Here is a 21,956-nt window from a genome sequence, read left to right as displayed (position 1 = left end):
CATGTCCTTATTTTTTTTTTTTTTGCATTTAATTACATAGATTAACATGTTTTCAGGGAAACCTTAAAGTTTTGAAGGAACTACACCTTCTTTCTCCCAGTAACGTTGCTTCTTTTGAAATGAGAAGACAATTTCATAAAACATGCAGTTGCTCTCTTGTATTACTTACAAACACTTTCCCTGCTCAGGTGAAGTGCTAGCCTGCCTTCCAGCAGCTGCACTACACTCTTGCCCTTCTTCAGCACCAAACCTGGCAGAATTCACTAAGTGTTAGGACAGTGTTCTTAGGCACATTGTGTGACTCATGTCCCGCTCAGGGCTGAGAGCAGACTCGATGATCTTTGTGAGTGCCTCCCAGCAAAGGACAGTCAGAGATGGCTCGGGGTTCTCCGTGCACCCTGCGGGCTGGAGGGTGACCTGGGGCACGACCGGGACACGCCGTGCGCCACCAGCCCGGAGCAGGCCGCGCCGCCGCCCATGGCGGGCCGGGTGGGGCTGCCCGCCGCAGTCGGGGCGGCGCAGTGCGCCTGCGCGCCGCCAGGGGCGGCCAGCGAGGGGGAGGAGGGCGGGCCCCGGCCCTGTGTTTTGAACGGCGCGATGCGGGCGGCTCACTATTTGGCAGGAAGGTGAGGAGGCCTCTATCCTGGCGGCGGAGCTCGCGTAGGGAGAGGGGGATCCAAATGTGGCAGAGGCGAGCTGGAAGCAGCGGCGGCGGAGGGGGACAAGCGAGACGAGGGGAGCGGCCGTGCCCGCCGCCGCCGCTGCTGCCGCCGCCGCAGAGAAGCTGAGCGGCCCGGCTGGGAGGGGCTGAGCGGCAGCCCTGGCACCCCCGGGCGCCCGCTCCGCCAGCAGGTGAGCGACCGGGGCGAGGGAGGGGATGGGGGGAGCGCAGCCCGTCGCGCCGCCCTTGGCCTGGACCGGCCCAGTACCGGGCAGAGCCGGAGGGAGTCGCTGTGGGGGGACCGGCGCTCCCAGGCCGGCCGCGCCTCGCTTCCCTCGGGCCTCTCACATCGTGGATCCCCCGCCCTCTTCGCCCGGAAGCCGCGGGCGACATCGGGGCCGCGGAGGCTCCGGTCTGGAGGTGTCGTCTCTGTTCTCCCTTTTCCCGCAAGCTCCCTGGCTGCTTGGCAACCTCCCCCGCCCTTCCGGGCTCCGAGGCTCTGCCGCCCTCCCCCGGCACGGCCCCGCGCCGCATCCACCCGTAGGGGAGCGGTGCCCTCCCCCTTTCCCCGCTGCGGAGCTATTGTGTGCGGGCTGGGGCCCGCCGAGGGGCTGCTGGCGGATAAGCCGTTCCCCGGGGAGGTGGAAGCGGGAAAGCGGGACGAGGGGGGCGTGAGGGCGGCGGAGAGCCGGGGCCGCGGGAGACAGCGCCGGCGCGGTGTATGCGCGCCTCGCTCGCTCTGCGCTGCTGCGATCCTTTGTCTGCTGTGCCGCTTTCCCCTCCTCCCTCGCTCCTTTCCTCCCTCCTCCCTTCCCTCTCCCTCCCTGCGTTCCCCTCTCTCTCCCAGGCTCCAAACGCTGCTGCAGCTGCAGGTTTGTAAATACTGGACCAACACACACACACACACACACACACATACACACACACACACACAACATGGCTGACGCTCGCCTTGCTCCTCCACCAGGGTCTCCGCCTTCTCCCTCAGTCTCCGCTGCTTAGCCGCTCCTCCGTGTAGGCTTTTGTTTCTTCCCCCCCTCCCCCTTCATCGCCCATCAAAAAAAAAAAAAAAAAAAAAAGAAAAAGAGGAAAAAAAATTCACCCTCCTTATTTGCGCGCATGGCGGGATATCAGGGTAAGGATCCTCGCTTTGGAAGCTTTCTCCTTTCGTTTTGCGGTTTACAACAAAATGAAACCTAAAATCAGAGGTGATTTGGGAACCTGGCAAGGCCTGGGGCGAGGGAGGAAGGGAGGGAAGGAGGGGGGGAACGGGGTGAGCCCCGCTGCGAGAGGCCTGATTGGAATGTGCGTATCTTTTTCTGGTGTTGGGTGGGGGGGTGGCTGATGCACCAAAGTGCTGGCAGAGATGAGAACACTGTGTTACACTTGGCAGAATGAACTAGGGCCTTTTCTTTCGTTTCAGGACAATTCGATCTAAGGGGTCAACTCTGGACAATCACATTAAAAAGATCTCAACTAATTATGTCAGAATAGGCATTGTGTAGGTAAAACCCGTAAAATAGGCGTTTTGGCTTTTTTGCATTTCCTGTATCTCCTTGTTAGTATCTTAAACAGCTTGCAGAACGTGGAATACATAAACCAGAAATTACACTTGTCAGGTCTTCGTGTTGCTAGCTTTCTGTCACAAATTAATTTGCCCTTGTGATGACAATAGTACAAACCGAAGCGTTTCCTTTTTCCTAAAAGGAGTGCTTTCTGATTTTTTATTTTGGGTTTTTTTGTTGTTGTTGTTGTTACTGCTTGTTTGTTTGTTTGGGTTTTTTTTGTAAAAAAGGCATTGTAACATGAAGTTAAGTGAGCTCCCAAATGAAAACAAGACAGCATGCTTTTGACCCCTTTAGCAGTGCAAGGCAAATGCTTAGTTCAGTACCTCCACCTCAGTTATTCAGAGCACCCCCTTCTGGCTTTGATAAATACGGCTTATTTTTTTGCTGCTTGTGACGTAAAACCAAAACACTTGGAGGTAGTTTGAGCATATCTAAAGTGATCTGCCATGAAATGGTTTTATTTCTAGCCTGTAAATTAATGGTGAATGTTGAAGGGGTTAAGATATGATGCTTTATATTTGCTTTCTAGACATGTTACTGTAATTCCAAGTGTTTAATTTTTCAAGGATCATACTTGAAGATACGGTCTTTATTTATACACATGGATAGCCATAGGTTTCTGAGCACTGCTCTTAAGTAACAAATGTCCTAGCTATGTCGTCTTTTGTCTGCTTTGCTTTAGAAGCTTCTAGTGGAGAAGCATTGGAATGGCACAGTCTCACAGCTTTTACTGAGGTAGAAATATGCTAATTAAATACTGTATATGAATACTTCTTTCTGCTGCTTTTTCCATCCCCGTTTATAAGCATTGATTAGCAAACACTGGTTATGGAGAAAATAATATATAGAAGGAGTTTACAGCAACATAAAACTTAAAATAAGTCATCCAAATTACAGTATCATTTTGGAATGTGTATCTACGTCATGACTTCTGAGGCAACTGTTTTAATTCTAGATGGAAAAGTCAGAGCAAAGGTCTATAGTCTGATACATCAGTAGATTCCTGCAACAGGCAGTTCCTTTTTTTTTTTTTACATTTTTCAGTCTGAGGGCAATATTGCCTAAACTAGAATAGTTTTACTGGTTGTAGTTAATTTGTCATTTATTGTGATAACTACTGCATTTTGAAATTATGCTCACCTACTAAAAATGTGAACTGCATTGAAGTATGCGACTCCTCCCTCAGAATAGGCCTTCAGATACTTAAACCAATTCTTAGGCTGAAGAGCAAAATAGAATAAAAATAAGCCATCCACAACACAGTTTAACTCAGTTACATTGCAGTTTTGTTGGTAGAGTTAAATTTTATTCTGTAATGTTTGTCTCCATTTCATCATCTTTGTGAAGTTTCCTGTCTGTAGCATCTTTATTTCACCTTGCATTGTATTCTTTTCTGTGACACTGGGAAGGTTTTTATTCCTGTCTTGGTTGTGTTGATTTAGTCAAAAATCAGTATTGTTGGCCTTCAGACCCCAAAAGGAGCAGATGTAATTGAAGATCTTGCCAAATCTCTGCATCTTCATTTAGTGAAGACCCTCCAGTGTTTTTGCCATTGTGAGTTATGCTAGGCTGTATTCAACCAAATTAAAAACCTGAGACTAGTAAAACCTTTTTTTCAAAAACTGTTTGGCAAATGAGGTTGAGGAAAAGGAAGACTGCAGTAAATGCAGTCTCAGTGATCAGCTTGCTGGGAGAAGTTAGAAATTAATAGTTTTTTTCAAAGTGGGTATACTTTTCAGTAGATCTTTAATCAAGTAAATCATTACTTGCTGTAGTTCTAAATATTTATGGAATTACGAAGTAACATACAGTCCTAAAGGTAATAAATATTTAGTACATTCTTATTCAGTACTATATATTTTCTCAGTCTGAGTGTTCTTTTGTCCTGTTCTAACCCAGTATCTTTCCTTGCTATCTGTTGACAGACTGCACTCTTTGACATGTTCAGATCTGTAAACCAATAGCTGATGCAAGAGCTGTGTGTTATTAATGTTTAATGATTTGCTTAATATTTGACAAATTATATATTTTTAGAAGTATTTTATTTACTGAAGCAAAATGCCATTTTTAACCTTTTTTTTTCCCCTTTCCAAAGAATGAAGTCTTTTGGTGCAAACTTCCCATCATTCCATTTTTTTTTCTTGTCTCCTTTCTTTTTTTTTTTTTGTTTTTTACCTGGTAAGAGAAAGATCAAACTTTGATTTCTTGATGGTGGGGCATGGCAATATGTTTTCATAGGTGACTAAAACGAATTCAACCAACTGGTTTAGAAAACCGTCTTCGAAAGCTGTGCATTGAAGCTGAACCCAAAGAAAATGCTTTACAGAAAGTTGTTTCCTGTTGTGTGGTTAGATAGCTTGTTTCTCATGACAGGTGTGAGAGAATTTTTTGATTTGTTGTTTTTCTTGTGTTCCTTCTCCTACTGCTCTTCAGAGGCTAGTGATTTTATGATGGAAGGCTGAATTCTGATGATTCTTGATGCTGGTTCTCATGAGTATCTCCTGTATATCAATATGTATCCCACTTGCCGTCCAGGTGCTATCTAGATGTCATCATGCTACCTGCCTTAAAAGAATGGGGAATCTGACTTTGCTTTATGAATGTGTAGACTTGCTTCCATCTGATGTGAATATATATTGAGATCCTTAAAACAATGCAGTTGACTGGTTTGTATTTAGCTATGAACAGTTGATCCAAGAGACAAAAGGGTTTCGTCACTGATCCATTTCAAACAATGCTGAAATAATTTGATTTGAGCTAACTGCTTTCACCATGTGGTGGCTGAAGTTAACTTTCTGTTGTATAGTAAAATGTGAATTTTCTAAAGACATACAGAATTCAGGAGGGGAATGGATTTGGCTTTCAGTTTGTGGGACATGGTTCTACAAATCCAGGTTATATATTTTTTAATTTATTTTCTGTAATATATGTCATGAAACTGCTGTAAATCTATGTTAAATGACATCTTGAATGACTGACTTGGAAACTTCACTATTGGTTCCACAAAGGTTTCACAAAATGAAATATATAGAAATAGTAATGATTACCTGTGGTGTCTACTAGCTGTAACTTTTACTTAATCATATTTTAAATTTTGCAGTTATTGTAACTTGGTTCATATGTTCTTGAAATATTTTGATGAATTTATACACTTTTTGGTAAGACTTAAAAATCTATAAAACTTGATTAGCTCTTTGATTGGGTTAGGTTTGGGGTTTTTTTGGTTAGTTTGTGGTTTTTTGGTGTGATTTTTAAAAAGTTTTTGTGGAATATTCCAATACAGTATTCAAGTTCTGCACCTACAAATACTGGTGAGAGTAGGTGCTTATTTCAAAAGCAGTTCTGTGGATTCCAGTGATTTAGTAAATACTTGACTTTCACAGAAGGGGTGCTGAACTTAAGACCATCTGTTGTGTATGGTATTTAGAACAAAATGGAGCTGTATCAATTAGTTACTACTTTATAGTATAGTAAGCTATTCTAGCTGGTCTGCACCATCATGCTAAGGTCTATAAAGTGTCACCAACACAGACTTCAAAAAAAACCATACACAACAACAGAACAAGCAAAACTCAACTGCTGAGCTTCTTTTCCTGTTAACTTCTTCTAATCCAGTTTAAATTTAAAAGAGAACTTTGCTAGATTATGGTTTCTTACCCTATGTGGATAAGGACAGAAAGAGTTATTAAATGTCAGCCTTTTGATCTATTTGATTTTTTAAAATCAAGTAATTATGTGTTTTAGAACTGTTTCAGTTTTTACTAATTTAGTGTTTGTGTTTCCTGCATGGAAGTTGCTGCTAGTTCTGTGGAATCAAGGCAGCTCAAGTCTAGTATATTATCTTGTGATTTTAGTTGAAATTCTTGAATAGGGAAATTTTTACCTTTCTAGATTTAATGTTTTGTGAGCTGAGTAGTACAAGAATAAACATGTTCTAGATTAGTTCTCCAGCAAAAATTTTGTGAAGTTTTTTTGATTAACTGTTCTATATTCCTTGACAGACACAATGTTTGCTGAAGTCTGGAGCTGTGCTTTGCTTTCTTTTAGTAAGCAAAGGTTAAGTACCTGCCATGGACTGGAAAGTATTATATGTGTTTTGCTGCATATATGTAACTTATTTCTGGTTATAGTTGTGCACTTAAAAGTGTCTGCAGATTAGACCATCTTTCTTCCATTTTCTAGGAATGATAAAAATTAGTAAAAATAATGCTTCAAATTTGGAGTTTGTGTAACTCATAAAATTATACTTGGAAAAGAGTTGACTGTTTCTGGACAATTGCTTGCCCATCATGTTTAATAACCACGTATGGTCTAGACAATGAGCTAAACATCACTGTGAAGCTGGGATGGAGGCAAACAAGTTAGAGATCAATGTACTCCTTCTTTCCCAAAGCATTCCAGTTGCAGAGAGCTTTGTTGAATGGATGTAATTACTTTTTTCTTCAGAAATCCCCTTCAGAAGTTCTTTGTCTTGTTGGTGAAAGATGGCCTGAAAACCCATTAATTGGTTGTTTAGGTGTCATTGGAACTAAAAATGAGATATTGTGGTCCTGAGATTTTGTGAGATATGATAGGCCAAAATCTATACTTTGACAAGTATGTCTTCAAAAGCAGCTTAACAGTAGATTCTGACTTCCGTGTGACTTCACAGAAATCCGTTCTTGAATCCTTTTAGGGTTACAGGATATGCAGGCTTTCAGTATACTTGGAAATCACAGATTGTTGCATATTCTTATGGTTCTTTGATGATAGGCAGAGCAGCTGGCCTCTGGGTCATCTCTCCCTCCTGCTGAAGGGAGGAGTGAATAAGCACAGAAATCTTCATTTCCTAAACTGCAGGAGTACGTCTCAGGTGAATTACGTCTTCCACACTTCCTTTTTGTCGGTAAAGCAAAGCTTCCTTTTGTCTGTTAGATGCCAGACAAAAAAAGAGGGCAAGCGGATTTACTATCTGTTCAGGAGGAGTTTTGCTTCTGCCTTCAGTTATACCTGTGTGTCTTTGAAAGACACGTGTCTGCTAAGGAAGGCAGGAGCGTCCCTTGGAATGTAAAATATTATGTCTTCCTTCTGAATTGTTATAATTTTGAAATTAAGGGGCTTTCAGGAAAAATATGAGAAACAGAATAACAGTTCTTTACTGGTGTGTGTAGCAAGGCAAGCAGACAGCAGTGGCAGCGACAGCAAACGAGCAGACCCTCAGCGGAAATGTCTCTCTCCCAGTCTTTGAGCGCTTTGCCCATGGGTGCAGTTCCGGTCGCAGCCGGCAGGGGCGCTGCTGGCTCCTGGTGGGCAGGGCGGGTGCGGTGGTTTCCCGCGCCTGCAGGGGGCGCTGTGCGCAGGTCCAGCTGTGTCCCTCCGCTCAAACTGTGGTGGGCGCAGCTGGCGGTAAGGGATGGAGAAGGAGCTTCCTTTAGGAACCCCAGGACCAGCTATTCCACTGCCCCCTCTGGATAGCAAAAGGAGCGGTAGCAGGGACATTGGAGCTGTAAGCTGGGAAGGTAGGGATCAGCAAAGTCCTGGAGTGGTGGATGAGATTTATCAGAAACTTCGCAGTTGCAGCTGGAATCACGGGGCATTCTGGATGTCCGGGGGTGCAGAGCTACAATGTAACGAAAACTCAGAGCAGTGGCAGAAAAAAAACAAAATGGTGCCGGTGGGGAAGTGGCAGCCGGCGGGGAAGTGGCAGCCGGGCTCTGAGCAGGGCAGGGAAAAGGCTCCCTGCCAGGGGAAAGCACTTGGGATCCCGAGGTTTTCTCCTAAGGCACCCCAGCAGATGGTGAAAAGTCCTTTTTCAGGAGGTTGGGTGGTAATAAGGTCCTAGTTTAGTGGCTGCTCTCACGAGCAGAGAAGCAGGACTCCCACAGCAGAAGAAGCAGGACTGGGCTGGGCTCCAGTGGCAGTGAATTCCCTCCCCAAAGCAGCAGTTCCGACTGTCCTCCTTCAAAGCCAAGTGGAAGAGAGCCAGGAGCTGCCCCAGCCCCTGCTCTTTGCAGCACAATTCTGCCTTTCCCAGAGAAACCCAGAGAGAGTAGCCAACTGGACCCCTCCCCTAAGCTGTGGCCACTTCTCTTGTCTCTCTTAGGTACCCAGTCCTTACTGTCACCTAGCAACACATATGGGAGAAAATTCCCCGAGAGTAGAAACAAAAGGAAGAATCTTAAACCCTAGCACTGTGTTTACAGTGTTTATACCTGTAGCTTGTATTGAAAGAGATTGTACATGTTAATTTTACTTTATGGCAGTAGGGATAGGTGGCTGTATTAACTGGATGAAAAGTACTTTTTCAAATGCTGTAACCTTGGCTAACCAGAAGTGAAATAGACATTGCATTACAGATAGTTTTAGGCTAGAAGCTTGAAGATCTGAATTTGCATGGATTTGTTTGAGGCAGGCTTTTTCTTTTGCTCTTAGGTATAATTTATTGAAGAAGGAAGAGTGATGTTGTAAATAAGCATCTCAGGTTTTGGTTGTACTTAAGCCTCTAATTACATTTCTAGGAGAGTTTGTGTTTGGGTGAGGGTGGCGCAATACGGCAGTGGCATGAGCAAAAAGGGCAAAGGTGTGGTTGTTGTTGTGTGTGCTTTGATTATCTCCAGGACAGGCTCCTAGAAAGCCTCACCTGATTTTATGGAGTAGGATATCCTGCTTTCTGAGATCCTGTTTGCTGGAAGATGCCTCACTTTTTCTCTTCAAGGACCACAGGACAAGACAATTAAGTCCTCCCTACAAATAAGCATGTGCATTTTCAAAAGGGAAGAGGCATGTGAGTTTTTTTGGGAGGATTGTTGTTTTTACCCATACCTAGGTTAATGCAGAATCTCAGGAAATACACTTAAGTGTTTATTGGTGAAGCTATTTCGGATCAGATATAAAACTTTTTTGAAGAGAAAATGAGATTATAAAGCAAAAAAAGAGACTTCATTTATCTGTTGCTGTTGCTAGAAGTTCTACCTCCAAGGTCTGTCATAATTAATTTACTTTCTCATTTAATTTCTATTTGTGCTGCATGCACAGTGGAGTAGTTTCAGTGCAGCAGTTGTTTTAAATACAACTTAACCACCGAAGTTGAAGAAAGGAAGGCAGGTTTACTGTGTGGGTCAGACACAGTATGGTAAAGAATGACTAATTCCAAGGTGATTCTGGAAGCCTTGACTTCATTCTTGCCATCATTTTGTTACTGTGGTGAATAGGTATGATTCGTGCTGACAAAATTGAAACAGTAATCAATATTGATACAGCAATTAATATTTGGAAATAATAAAACAGTTAAAAGATGTAGTGCCAAGAAAGAAAGGGAGAGGAGGGGTTCCACACACACACACACACACACCCCCCACACACCCCCCTTTCCTGCAGTTGTTTAAGGCAGGAAAAAGCAAGAGATAACAGTTACTAAAAATTAACAAAAACAAAAATCTGGTTGGGTCCCAGGAAAATGTTAATTATATGAGATTTATTGTTTGGGTGCTTAAATATAATATTATCTTATGTTAGTTTTGGCTTACATTATACTAGCTTGGTGCATACATGTAACCTAAAGATGAATTAAAGGACATCGAGGAAGAGGAGAGGCCTTCATCAGTGACAACCCCAAAAGAGTGGTGTGACCACCTATAAGAGTGGTGGAGCATGTGCAGTAAAGGTAGTGATGAGGGTGGAGGTAGAAGTGTGATGAATTGAAAATAGGAGGAGATGGCATTGACATATGGCATAAAAGGGAGCATTTTCGTTTGTGCTTGTGCGCGAGGTGGCAGGGGTCCAAGGACCCTGCACGTCATATCCCACACGGTTATTTTTTTGCTTATGCGCTATTATTGGAACCAAATTATCCCTTATTTTAACCAAATTATGTTGTCAATATTTCAAGTGTATCTGACTTTATATATTCTAAGCTACTCAATTAAAATTGCTTCTACCTTTAATATTGTTTGGGTTTTTTTGATGATGGGATAATTGGGCAAATATAACATTACCTTTCTGTAACTAGAGAATGAGGATAGTATAGTGTTTTAAGTCAGCTATACACAAATGCATGCAGATGTTGTCTTAGAGTTCATTTTTTCACAGTCCAATAAATAACTTCCCAGAGTAGCTTGAAATAGCTTATCTGCTTAAATACTTCACATCTACTAATTAGTTTCCTGAGTATATACCATCATCAGAAGTAATATTTCGTAGTAGCTTAAAATTAGAAGTAATATTTTGTGCATTTTTCTTCTGTGCTTTTTAAGAAGTTCTGTGAGGACTGGTGTGTTCTGATGTCTCTGCAGCTTTTAGGGAGATTCACTGGTTTCACAGTTGAACTTTTTTCTCTGTTGTCTTGCTCCCTACCAGCACTCACACACACACAAACAGACATGCACACATTATGCAGTACGTGTTGTGTTTTTTCACCAAAAATGTGAAAGAAGATAACCATGGTACATCACAATGCTAATGGTTCTCATCTTAGAGAAGAATGTATGATTGGTGGTTTAATAAGAAGAAGTACCATTGCCTTTGATGATGAATTCGGTTCTGACTGAAGTATTTAAATTAATATTGCAAATATCTGATATAAATTTTCTACAGCTAATTTATCTTCTTTTAAAGTAAATTTTTGTTCTTTCACTGACTCTTCAGACTTACAGAAACCAGTGTAGTTAGCTGCAATTGGAGCTTTTATAATAGAGTGCTGAATTTTTTTTTAGTGACTTGTTATGCCGATAGCAACTTTGACATCTATGGCAGCTATTCACCATTTAAATGCGATAATCTCTTTAGGCCAAGATTTTTAGACGGTGAGTGAATATTCTGCAGATGATCTGGAAAAACTAACATCTCATTTTTCATTAGTAACTGTGGCAAGAGACTGCCATGCTTAACAGCAAGTGTTTTCACTTAACTGGTTTATGATTCCACTGTAGACTGTTACATGGATGCCTCTGAGAACTGATTTAATATAAGCTAAAATGGCTGAATGTGAAGAAAATAGGTAAGACAAATTCAGTTTAAGACTGGCTGCTCAGCTTTTTCAAACTGTAGATAAAAACCAAGAGATCATTTTCTCTGAATCCTTTTTTCAGTTTTGGGTTTTTTGTTTTTTTTTTTCCCTGGTCATTGCAAAGATAGGACGAAAAATGCTGTTGATTTGGATTGTCTAACTATGTAAGTTTTTTTTAAAACCAGGTGTGTAATGAGAAATTCCTATGCTTGGAATATGCATTTAGTATCTATCAGTGTGATCATGCTTCAGTTTGCAAAAACAGTAATGTTTGCTCCTTCATTGCAGTAATTTGTATAAAATGTGTCCATTTTCTGACTAGAAGAGGCCAAAGTTTATCAATACTTTCTCTCTAATTCCTCTTCCTGCTGTCAGCTGATTTAAGAAACAGAGCTACATTTTTGTTAGAATAGGGGCAATCAGTGTTAGTGTCCAGTAGAAATCCAAGTTAATATATGATTTATTGAAAAATGTCTGTTATGGTTGTAGCTACTGTGATATTGGTTATGGGAGAAGTTTGGACACATGTGTCTCAAATCTTTGACTAAATGATCTTGTGGCTAATCTTGTCATAGTTTTGGTTGTATAGAAAGCTGATGTAGGCAACTATTTTCTAACCTTGTCCCTTTTCAGTATTTTGCGGTCCTGCTTTTTTTTCTTTTAAGTGCTGAATTATTACTTACATGTCAATATCCTCTCTGGTTACTTAGGTTGGGGTTCATAACAATTAAATTTTGACATTCTAGTCAATTCTGTGAATAATAGCTTGTCATTAGAAGAATCTTGAATGTTTATGCACTTTGTTTGCATTAAAAGTTGGTGGCTGGTTGTTGTGTTGCACAAGTTTGTTTTGACTTTTTTTACAAATGTTTGTGTCACAAATTCTTACATTTGGTTTAGGATTTTTCTTTTATTATGCCTAGGTTTAGATTAGTTTTGCAGTGGCATCTTCTCAGGATACTCAAACACATCAAAGAATAATTTGGTACTTATGATGCACAGACTAAAAAGTTTGCAAGTGATTCATCTAATGATGATATCCCCCTGCCCCTAAAAGCAGTATGCTGCTTGTATTCTCTCCGTGTTTGAAGGTGTATATAGCAGCACTGCTAGCCTGCATTGTGGAGAAGTGGTTGTGATGTACTTAAAATGATGCTTAGAAAGATCAGCCAGCCTTCTCAAGAGTTGTAAATGCAGGAGTTTGATTTGCCATGATTACCTAACAGACTTATAAGCGCAGTAACTTACCAGTCCTTTACTTTCTAACAGAAGGGTAGGTATGTTTGCCCTAGGCTTGCTCTTCCAGAATGTTGGAGTGATTCTTTTGGCTTTGGAGCAATCCTTCTCTGACTAGCACAATAGATTAAACCTTGTCTTCTGACAAAGGCCAACTGAAGTGTACTCCTTGAAGAGACTCGAGCAGAGAACAGTGAAGTGCCTTACTTTTTTAAATAGATGTTTTTCCTCCATGGTTTCAGGAGACCTGTTGTAAATGTTTTCAGACCAAATTCAGTACACTTGCTTAGAGTTTTAATAAATTATTTGTGTCACTTCTGTTTGTAAGAGCATGATTAATAAAATAATTGCATTGTAAAACTTTAAAGTTCACTTGCATTCACTATATAGTGTTAGCAAGCACAGTGATTGTGTAGTGTTGCTGTCATATCCTAGGCAGCTGTTACTTTTGTGCATGTTATTTTTGGTGTTTTTATTCGAAGGAGGAGAGGATAGTTGTCTACCAGGAAAGAAAGTTCTAGAACCACAGAGTGGTTTGGTTTGGAATGGATCTTAAAGATCACCTAGTTTTGACTCCTCTGCCATGGACAGGTACGCCTTTACTAGACCAGGATGCTCAAGGGTTTATTGAGGCACTTCCAGAGAGGAGGCATCCACACCTTTTCTGAATAGCCTGCTTCAGTGCCTCACCATCTGCACAGTAAAGAATTTCTTCCTGATACCTAATCTAAACCTATCCTCTCTTACTTTGAAGCTACTCACTCATGTCCTGTTGCTACTTGCGTTTCTCCAGCCTTCTTGTAGGTCCTCTTTAGCAGCTGAAAGGCTGCCATAAAGTTACCCCAAAAGGCTGCCATAAAGTTACCCCAAAACCTTCTCTTTTCAGGCGGAGCAACCCCACCTCTCAACCTGATCTTGTAGAGATGTTCCAGCCCTGTGATCATCAATTGAAAAAGTAACCGAGTTTGTATTTGCCATGATGCAAAAGTGAGTTGCTTTGGATGGTTACACAAGGCTGTGACAGCTTCTTGTTATGCCAGCAGTGCAGGTTCTTGCCCTGTGGTTAAAGGCATTCGACTGAACAATTAGGAGTGGGTTGAAATTTACCTTTGGGTAAAGTGATGTAAGGGAGGTTATCATGACTTTGAATAAGTACTAGATAGATCTCTTCTTTATATTATTTTTAAAAAGTCTTATCTTGTATTGTCATTATTTTTAAAGCTGTTTGGCTGCACTTTGATAGCTGATGATGATTCCATAGTAGAAGGACAGAATAGTACTGAAATTGAACCCCGTGTTCTGTTAGCATAGGAAATAATTCAGTAATAAAAGAGGTTATGCTTGCCCATGCTGCTTGAGAGAAGAGTAGACAAGAACTATAAGAAAAGTCTTTTAAAATGTGCTATGTGTGTCGTTATTGTTCTTTTACTAAAGTGTGCATAATGTTGCAATAGTGGGAATTGTTTTTTTCAAAATTAGTTTTGCTCTGCTCTGTATCTGTATGTATGGGAAAACAGATACATTTGTTCTTAGCCGTTAGAGAGAAAACAAACTAGAAATTTATTTAAAAACCACTGCATGGTTTAGTATGGAACTTGAAAGTTTATGTTGACAAGCATATTTCATTTGTTGAGTTTTTTGTGGTTTTTTCTTTTTTAAGGAAGCCCTTGTAAGCTCATTTGGCATGAATCAGTTCTCTTATCCCTTCATTAGCTTCATTCCTAGTCAGTAGAAGAGCCAAAATGTGTGTGTTTTAATACCAGATTTATGACATTTTCTTTTGCATTTTGTGTTTAATTTTTGGAATTTATTTTTTGAACCAAGAGACAAGCAAGGAATTCTTCAAAGGGCAAGCATATGTCAAAATGTCAGTAAGTCCTTAGCCAATATTTAATTTGGTTGTAATATTGTCCATGTAGAAGCAGATCAAATAAGAAACTATTACATTTTAATCAGTTTAATTTTAGTAAAATGCTCTACTTTTGCACAGCTTCACTGTTGATATCTTGTAAAAGGCTAGACTAAGCCTACAAGGTTATCTGAAATTAATTTCTGGAGAACTTTCCTTTGTTTTCTGGGTTATTTATTTATGAATGCTTAAAGTTGCAGTCCTGCAGTTTTGCTTTACCCTGAAAGTTTGTGTGAATCTCAGAAACATAATTATATTTAGTGTGAGTGTAAACTTAAAAACTGGAGTTAATTGAGCTTTTTTATTTTGTTTTTGCATTCTGGATATGGCATGCATATGTTATTTTCTACTTTCATTTGCTTCATTAATCTCATTTTTCTTTAATTAATCACTGTTTTTGTCAGTGGGTTGCTTTGGGGGTTTTTTTCACCTGTGCATGTTGATAACTAGCAGTTCCTTTTCAGGCAAAATCCTGTGTCTATTTTTAATTGCAGTCAGCAGCTGATGTCTGTCTTAGTGACGGTAGAGTGTTATCACTGCTTTTTAGTCGTAATCAACCCATGTGACTTGAGGTTTGTCATTTAAAAATCAGTGCATTTTGGAAGCAAACTTAATAACCACTGATGTATGACGCCTTTAGGAATGGCATTGTTTAGAGGTTTTCTGCCCCTTTTTCTTTTTCTGAAGAATTTTAGGACCATATAGAGCAACAGATAAATAAAATTAGGGAAATTTTGATTGCAGGTTCCCAGACTCTTTCCAGTTGATGTAAAGGCCCAGACAAGAAGCCTTGTCTGGAAGAAGCCTTGATCTGTGAACTGTTGAGCTGGGCCAGCTGAGATGATCATCTCTTGCAGGTGCAACTGTCTGTTCTTTATGGGAAGGCTGAGAACTTTTAAAACCTCTGGACAGAGGTGGACTAATTCCCACACCAGTAGTAGGCTGGATGTTTAATTAGTTTCACTAGTGCCTTTTTTATGGAAAAATAGAATGAAAAATAGATAAAGCATGATTAAAGTACACCTTTCTTCTGTTGAAAGTGAAGTCATTCCCTTTGCCCTTTTTTGTGCATTTTTTAAATTCCCTAGGTGGAAGGACCAGCTGGTCTTTGGTTCGTTTATTTGGTAGGAGAGGGGGACAATAACATGGTTATATACATCTGCATTTCCAGTGCTGTTGAAAAAGATCACTCAGTGTATCATGTACATACTGGTGTTACAGATGCTAAGCAAGTTCCTGAGTTCAGAGAACTATTAAAAACTTGATGCTTATGCTCTACATGAAACTAAGTATAAATGTGGTTTTTATTTTACTTTCACTGTAGTGATTTCTATTTCTGGTAGTTAAAAAAGGGTGCAAGTTGAAAGGTTGTGCAGCTGTGGACAATTAAATAGTCACAAGTTTTACTGAAGCATAGTATGTCTGATTGTTTACAGAATTTTCTACCAAAGGATGATCTTCCCAGCAGAAGTATCTGCCAGTAATGGGTTGGAGTGATGAAAATTTGTCTATTATTTAAAAGGGATTTCTCACTTTGTGTGATGCTAATGTAAGCTCTGTATGACTGGCAATCTTTTAGTGCATTTTAGGAAACAGATATAAAAAATGATAATGAATTGTCACCCATTATGGATTGTTTTGCTTATTTGAGGTAACAAGGCACATTTTATTGCTGAATGCCTGAGGGTTTGAGAGGTGTCCACTCAGTCCACTCTATCAATGCTATTAAAATCTGTGAAGGCAAAATGGAGAAATCGTTGTTGTTGAAGGTCGTTACGTTAATTTCTCTGTGTTGATGGTGCAGGTATTGAGGTATACTTGTAAAATGTGGTGAGTTTATAGATGCACATGTATACCAGAATGTCTGTCTGGAAATGTGTTGTTACTTCATCATTTATTCATTGCATTAAAAAAATTTTTTTTTTTTGCTCCATAAGCATCTGTAACTGAAGACAAAGCCCCTAATATCTTAAATACTGAAGTATTGTGAGAGAGTTGTGTCAGAAGAGTTATTGTTTTCATCAGTCAGCTAAACTTCTTCAGGTGACAACATGTCTTAGTTTAACCTATACTTACAGGAGCTGTAAATATAAGTAATAAATTAGAGGTGTGTGCTTAGGGGTAGTTTTTGCTAGGAAGATAGTTTTCTTGAGCTGTAGAAGGTGCTTATAGGTAATGACTTGTTGCATGATCTCCTGAGTCCTGATAAACCATGCTTAGTGTGTCCTTGGGTTAGTTTGCATTAAAGTTCCATTAATAATTTGAAAGATAAAATGAAAGCATGCTTGCAGAGAATAATTTTAGGCAGTGTATTTTAAAAATAAAAAATCTAGATAAATAGTAAACAGAAATTACACAACTTGGAAAATTTGCTTTAGCTATATTAAATTTAACCTACCATCCATCAAGTAAACAACAGAAGAGATGATAATTTTGAGGACTTTTAAGACCTAGTTCTCTAAGGGTGTATTTTATTATGCATTTTACAGGCAGGACAAAAATCTCTTACTATGTCTTTGAAGCTTTTGCTGTACAGAGTAATACATGTGTAATTGGAAAAGCTATAAATGACTAAGGTAGACATAATTTAAGAAAACTGTTGGTTTGGTTTTATTTAAGTTGGTAACTTGTCTTTCAAAAGCTACTAAAATAAAATCCTGATAAAACTAAATTACAGAATTCTAGAATGTGCTGAGCTGGAAGGGATCCATCAAGATCATCACATCCAACTTCTGTCCCTCCGCAAGACCATCCCCAAGAATCACACCCTGTGCCTGCCTGAGAGAGTTGTCCAAATGCTTCTTGAACTAGACAGATTTGGTGCTGTGACCGCTTCCCTGGGGAGCCTGTTCCAGTGCCCAGTCACCCTCTGGGTGAAAAACGTTTTCCTGATATCCATCCTAAGCCTCCCCTGACTGAGTTTCATGTCATTTGCTCAAGGTCTGCCACTGGTCATGAGAGTGAAGAGGTTGGTACCTTCCCCTCATGTGGAAGTTGTAGACCGCAGTAGTCTCCCCTCAGTCTCCTCCAGGCTGAACAGACCAATCATAAGGCTTCCCCTCCAGACCCTTCACTATCCTTGTGGTTCTCTTTTGGATGCTCTCTAATAGCTTAATGTCTTTTTTTAATATTGTGGCTCCAAAACTACACACAGCACTCAAGGTGAGGCTGAACCAGTACCGTGCAGAGTGGAGTAGGACAGTCTCCTTCCTCTGGCAGTGCTGTGCCTGATGTACCCCAGGTTGGCCCTCCTGGCTGTCAGGGCATTGCTGACTTACATTCAACTTCTTTTGACCAGTGCCCCCTGGTCCCTTTCCACAGTGCTGCTCTCCAGCCTCTTGTACCTTAGCCTGTACAGATGTCCAGGGTTGTCCCAGCTGCAGAAGTCAGTACTTGCCCTTGTTAAACTTAATAGGATTGGTGATCACCCACCTCTCTAATTGTCAAGTTGTCTCTCAGTCCTTGAGGAAATCAGCATCTCCTAATTTAGTGTCCTTGTCAAACTTATTTAGCATCCATTTGAGTCATACATCCAAGTGTTGAATAAAGATGTTGAAGAAAACTTGGCTGAGGATTCAGTTTAGTTAGTTTAGAGGGCATACCAGTATTTTTATGCTATAAGGCTATATGGATCTTAAAAATCACAGAATTTCAAGGGACCCTAAAAATTATCTCGTTCCAGCCCCCCTGCCATGGGCAGAGGTACCTTCCACTAGACCAGGATGCTCAAAGCATCGAACAGCCTGGCCTTGAACACTTTCAAAGATAGAGCATCCACAACTTTTCTGAGCAGCCTGTTCCAGTGCCTTACCACCTGCGCAGTAAAGAATTTCTTCCTGATACCTAATCTAAACTTATTCTCTCTTGAAGACACTCCCTCAAGTCCTGTTGCTCCTTGCCTTGATAAAGTGTCTTTCTCCAGCCTTCTTGTAGATCCTTTTCAGCTACTGAAAGGCTGCTGTGAAGTTGTCCCAAAACTTTCTCTTTCTAGGCAGAACAACCCCAAATCTCTCATCCTGACCTTGCAGCTCAGTGGCCCTCCTTGGGACTTCTTCCAACAGGTCATGTCTGTCTTTTTGTCTCTGCTGGGGGACAGATCTAGATGCAGTATTCCAGATACATACCATCAGGTGGTGTTGCCTCTCTAGTCCACTCATGAGAGTGGACTAGAGAGGTGATACCACTTTCCTGGACTTGCTGGTCACGCTACTTTTGATGCAGCCCGGATGTGATTTGTTTTCTTGACTGCAAACACACATTACTGAGTCATATTGATCTGCCTCTTATCCACCAATACCCCCAAGTCTTTCTCTCTGTGGCTGCTCTTCAACTGTCTGCCTAATGTCTGTATTTGTGCTTGGGATTGCCTCAACCCAAGTACAGCACCTTGCCCTTGGCCCTCTTGAGCTTCATGAGTTTCCCACAGACCCATCTCCTAATCCTGTCCAGGTCCCTCTGGATGGACCACTTCCCTCCAGCATGTGGACTGCCCCACACAGCTTGTTGTCTTCAGGAAATTTGATGAGGGTGCATTTGATCCCACTGGGATCAAATGGTCTGTGTTGCTGACAAAGATGATGAGCAATTCAGATCCCAGTACTGACCCCTGAGGACGCCACTTGTCGCTGTTCTCCTCTTGATATTGAACTGTTGACCACAACCTTTTTGAGTGCAGCCCTCCAGTGAATTTCTTACTCATTAAGTTGTCTAATCTGTAAAATCATGTCTCTTGGGATTAGAGACAAGGGTTTTGTGCAGGACAGTATCTAATACTTCACAGGAGTTCATGTAGATTACATTAGTCACTCTTCCTTCAAGCACCAACACTGCAGAAGGCCACCAGATTTCTCAGTCATAACTTGTTCCTTGGTTATTGTCCGGTGTTGAAGTGAAAATGATCCTCTACGATTACCCTGAAAAGCCAGTATAATGTTTTTCTTCAACCGTCAATGAAGATGTTGAAGTGAATTGGACATTATGAAGTGATAAGCTCATTATGATGTGATAAATTCAACTCGTTTTGAGGGCCAGGATTATTTTCCTGTATTGGGTTCCTGGACTGCCTGCACGTTAGTAGAGCTAGGTGTTAAAGCTTGTGTTATGGTTCAATACAGCTGGCAACAAAATAAATACAACTAAACCCCATGTAGCCACTTGCTCACTCCCACAACAGCAGGGTCAGGGAGAGAATTGGAAGGGTAAAAACCAAAAAACTCAAGAGTTGAGAGAAAGGCAGTTCTATAGGGAAAGCAAAAGCCATCCAAACAAGCAAAGCAAAACAAGGAATTAATTACTGTTTCTGTTGGCCACGTAGGTTTTCAGCCTTCCCCAGGAGAGCAGGGTCACATCACACATACTACTTGGGAAGACAAATGACATCACTCCAATGTCCCCCCACCTTTAAATCCTGAGCATAATGTTGCAGGGTATGGAACATCCTTTTGATCAGTTTGGGTCCTCATCCCAGCCTCCCATGTACCCCCAGTTTCCTCAACAATGTGGCAGTACAAAAAGCATAAAAGTCCTTAGCCCTGTATAAGTCTGCTCAACAATAATAGAACCATTGCTGTGTTATCAGCCCTGTGTTCAGCAGAAATCAAAAACACAGCCCCATACCAGCTGGAAAATGAACTACCCCAGCCTAACCTAGCACAGGATGTAATAGAGGAAATAAAATTCACCAGCTTGTCAGGGAAATTATAATGTAATAGCCAGTGTCCTGGGAAATTGGAGGAAGAGAAGTCAGGTTTCTTTTCAGCCAAATCTTTCTATTAGAGCAAGGACATCTGCTAAATCTTCAGATCTTAACAATACAGAAAAATAAAAGGAAGTTGCTGGAAAACTGGGCTAAATGTGCAGTGCATTATTCAGAGCTGGAATATTTGGCCTCTCAAATGATATTGAAAATGCCTGAAGCATTTCTAATATCAGTAGATTTTATTGTCACAGATTAGATGCTTACATAGTAGAAAAAGTCTTGGTTTAACTGTGATAAAAGATACTCTTGGAAATGAAAAACCTAAGAATGACAACTGTTTCTGCTCTGAAAAGTTCAGCTGCAAAAAACAGTGAAGAAACTCATGTGTAGTTCATAGTCATCATATAGATATGTGACTATATTTCAGTAAAGCAATGAGTAGTAAGCAAGTCAGAAAGAAGAATTTTATATGAATGCTTCCAGTAAAATGGAAACTATTCCATGTGTACATAGGAAGGGAATGGATCTCCTGTAGATCTAAAGCTCATAATCCTCTTTAATTATTCTGCTGGCAAAAAAACTTCATGTTCTTTATCTAGAAATATTTGTTACCTTACTAATTCTGAGTAGCTTCAGACTGTCTCTTTAATATATGCAGAGTCTATGATTTTTGACATGTGATAATTGCATGTTGGGGTCAGCTATAGTAGATAAGTTTCTCTGGGCTTAGACTTGTTCTGCCTTTTAAAGCCATCAAACAAAGAGATCACTTGAATTAACCAGTGTGCATTTCTTTCTCTTGCTGTACACTGCATGGATGTGTGTGTTTGCATTACATTCTGACCAGTATTAGTTTTAATTAGTTGTATTCCTGATAGATGATGACTACAAGGAAGTTTGAAAAATGCTTTTAAGTCCTGTACTGCCTCTTTTGTTCTGAAAGTTGGGAGTAGTAATATAAGATCAGGTGTGTAATCAGTTGAGTTTTCTGTACAGTAATGGAAAATACTGTTTTCATATAAAGTACAAAAGCAATAAGTCAGGTTAAGTAATAGTTCAAATAATGTTTAAAAAACATTTTCTCTTTTAGATTTCAAGAAATTGCAGTGTACAGGCCTACATGTGCCCTGTATGTTGCTGTTGACTGGCTAAACTCTTTTGAATACATAAGTGAAAATGATGTTTGACATGACTTGTCAGATATCAGTTTTCTGACAAATGTGTTTGATACAGTACTTTGCTATGATGCATGTTTGTGAACTAAGCTACAAATATTTTTGGAAGTATAGTCACAGGCTGCCCAGGAAATTGTGAAAGAAATGAGTGGATGTAGCACTTAATGCTACAGTCTAGTTGACGAATATGATGGTGTTCTGTCAAAGGGCAGTTAATTTTGGAGGTCTTTTCTGACCTTAATGATTCTGTGGGGTTTTTTCATTATTGGCTGATAAACTGAATATTTGCTATAGCACTTCTATTAATTTGTATGGCCTAATTAATTATAAATCAGACATCCTTGGGTGAAAGGCAGAAAGAGTTCATTGGTTCTAAGACTGCATAGTGAAACCTTAGTCTACTAACAAAATGGTGAAAAGAGCAATGTGTAGCTGGTTAGAACATGGTGTAAATGGAGGGATTAAAATGGCTTCCTTTTATTGCATTTTGAACCAGTAAGATGAGTGTATTTGGGGAGTGCTTCTAAGCAGGAATTTAAGAATTTTGTGGTACTGCTTATTTAAAGTTCCTTTTTACTGCTTGTGGTTGTCATTAGTGGAAGTATGCCTCAAAATTTTAAAAGAAAATTCATAATGAAACTTCAATTAAAATTTAAGTTTCTTTATGATGATAGTTAGGAAAAACTGATTTTTTTTCCTTCAGAAAGAAACTGTATTGTTTTTGAT

The 21,956-nt window shown here is 40.4% G+C and overlaps 1 protein-coding gene across 4 annotated transcripts in view; it reads left to right on the top strand.

Annotated features, from left to right (window-relative positions):
- Positions 1-525: 525 nt before the first annotated feature.
- Positions 526-21,956, top strand: part of SPIN1 (spindlin 1) — a 61,990-nt gene continuing 40,559 nt past the window's right edge. Inside the window, exons 1-2 of one of the 4 annotated variants that reach the window (XM_050986598.1) lie at positions 552-852; positions 13,335-13,435. The gene's annotated coding sequence lies outside the window, so the exon portion shown is untranslated. Of the gene's footprint in view, positions 853-1,338; positions 1,797-13,334; positions 13,436-21,956 lie in introns of those variants that run through there. The other 3 variants (XM_030236894.2, XM_030236893.2, XM_009096098.4) reach the window with 3 other exon arrangements.

Source organism: Serinus canaria, chromosome Z, assembly GCF_022539315.1.
Source record: "Serinus canaria isolate serCan28SL12 chromosome Z, serCan2020, whole genome shotgun sequence".
Classification (NCBI taxonomy): Eukaryota; Metazoa; Chordata; class Aves; order Passeriformes; family Fringillidae; genus Serinus; species Serinus canaria.
Note: the sequence above shows the minus strand (reverse complement) of the source record. Positions and strands in the feature narration are given on the sequence as shown.